Raw genomic sequence first — 2,671 nt, 5'->3', positions numbered from 1 at the left:
TATAATGTTCATGTAACGTCTGACACGTTAAAATGTTTTGGATGTGGGGCAGAGGGACACTTGGTCCGCTCGTGTCCAGAGAGAGCGACTGACCGTCAGGCTGCGTCCGCGGCGGAGCCGCCGGTCACAGCCGCCGGTCAGAACGCAACGCACAGAGACACACACAGAGACACACAGAACACACAGAACACACAGAACGACACACAGAACACAGAACATGACACACAGGGGGCTGAGAACAGAGCAGACAGTGACCACATGAACTCAGATGATGTTGAGTTGGATGATGAGGAGAGTGATGAGGAGGAGCTCAGTGTTCAGGAGGAGTTAAAGGAGCAGACGGGACACACAGCAACCAGAGTGGCTGAGTCTGTGTTAGAGGAACAGACAGTAATGGATGATGAGTTAATGAAGCTGCCTGTGAAAAGGAAACAAACAGAAACTAAAGACAATACTGTAAAAACTAAGAAGGTGTCAAAGACAGGTCCACAGTGTTCCTCCTCTCAGTCAGAGGAGAACACACAGAACACACACACTGACACACAGAACACACAAAACACACAGAACTCACAAGTTAATGACTGTGAGGACGACAACATGCAGGTTGAACCACAGAGCGGTTATTCTTTCCTGAGAATCAGAACTTTTCTAAAAGAAACAAAGGGGCTGAGGGCTGTGAAGGTCGAAGACTTTTTCCCAGACTTGCAGCTTTTTCATGACTCAGTCCGGTTCTTCATGAAGAACGCAGGAAGCCTTGGGCAGCCATCTTTCACTGACCCAGAGATTTTCAGGTTAAAGAAACTGTTGCAGAAGGTTCGAGCCCAAATAGCCAATGATGAATAAGTTTGCTGTGTTTTTCTTTCATTTGTTTGCTTTGTCTTTGTTGGGATGCAGCTTTATATTAAATATGTGTGACATTAAGCTGGGTTCTTTAAACATTAACGGTGCTCGAGAGGATGTTAAAAGAGCTTCTCTATTTAATCTGTTCGAGTGCAAGAAATTGAATGTAATCTTCCTTCAGGAAACTCACAGCACTGCTGACATTGAACCTGACTGGAGGAGGGAATGGAGTGGGGAGGCTTTTTTCAGTCATAAGAGCAGTAACAGTGGGGGGGTTGGTATTCTCTTTTCTAGAGATTTCTCACCTCTTTCCTGTACTGTCAGTGAAATAGTTCCAGGTCGGCTGCTGAAACTGTGTGCTGAATTTGAAAAAGTTAAAATGGTTTTTGTAAATGTTTATGCTCCAGCTGTGGCCTCAGAAAGACTGCTGTTTTTGGATGTGTTAAAAAATGTCCTTAGTAACTGTGACAGTGAGGAGTATCTGTTTGTGGGCGGAGACTTTAACTGTACAGAAAACCCTGTTTTGGACAGGAACCATCAGGAACCTCACCCTGCCTCTAGAAGGTGTTTTGTTCAGCTTGTGGAAACTTTTGAACTGTGTGATGTTTGGAGACATTTCCATAAAAGTCAGCGTCAGTACACCTGGGTTCACTCCAGAGATAACTCTTTATCCCTGGCCAGACTGGACCGTCTCTATTGTTTTGAACATCATATTAATGTATTTAAAAGTTGTGCTATTAGTCCGGTTGGTATTTCTGATCATTCTCTTGTACAGTGCTCAATTTTTATAAAGGATGTAAAATGTAAAAGTGCGTACTGGCACTTCAACGTCTCTCTGTTGTCTGACAGTGTTTTTAGAAATGTTTTCAAGTGTTTTTGGCTGAACTACAGACAAACCAAATCTGACTTTGTCTCCTTACAGCAGTGGTGGGATGTAGGCAAAGTTAAGATCAAGCAGCTTTGCCTACAGTACACTCTCAATGTCACAAAGGACATGGCCAGATCTATGAGAGCTCTGGAGAGAGAAGTGGTGGAGCTGCAGGTTCTAGCAGACTCCACAGGAGAACGAGAACATATTGAAGTTTTCAAAAACAAAAAATCAGCTCTGTCTGACCTGCTGGGTATTTCTGCTCAGGGTGCTTTGGTTAGATCACGTTTTCAGAATGTTGTTAAGATGGACGTTCCCTCTCACTTTTTCTTTGGTCTCGAACGTAAAAATGGCCAGAGGAGGCTGATACACTCTCTGCGCTCTGACACTGGGCTGCTGCTGCAGGAGTCGGCTGATATTCGTCAGTGTGCTGTTGGTTTTTATCAACAGCTCTACAGGACTGAGTTCCAGGACGAACCAGAGGTGGCGCTGTCCTTCTTTGAGGACCTTCCTAAGGTCCCTGAGGAGGATAATGCAGAGCTGGAGGCGCCGCTCTCTGCTCAGGAGCTGCAGGAGGCCCTGCAGAGCTTGCAGAGTGGGAAGGCTCCTGGGATTGACGGTCTTCCTGCAGACTTTTATAAGACTTTCTGGCCTGTTATAGGTGAAGATTTGTTGGTTGTTCTCAGGGACAGTCTGAGAAAGGGGAGGTTGCCACTGAGCAGCAGGAGAGCTGTTCTCACCCTCCTCCCGAAGAAGGGAGACCTGCAAGACATTAAGAACTGGCGTCCTGTGTCCTTACTCTGTACTGACTATAAACTGCTGTCCAAAGTGTTGGCAACAAGATTGAGAAAAGTGATGGAGCAGGTCATTCATGTGGACCAAACATACTGTGTACCCAGCAGGTTGATATCTGATAATATTACTCTAATTCGGGACATTTTGGACCTCTCTGGTTCATTGGGC

This window comes from Lutjanus erythropterus, unplaced genomic scaffold (assembly GCF_056507025.1).
Source record: "Lutjanus erythropterus isolate fLutEry1 unplaced genomic scaffold, fLutEry1.hap2 Scaffold_212, whole genome shotgun sequence".
Lineage (NCBI taxonomy): Eukaryota > Metazoa > Chordata > Actinopteri > Lutjaniformes > Lutjanidae > Lutjanus > Lutjanus erythropterus.
Note: the sequence above shows the minus strand (reverse complement) of the source record.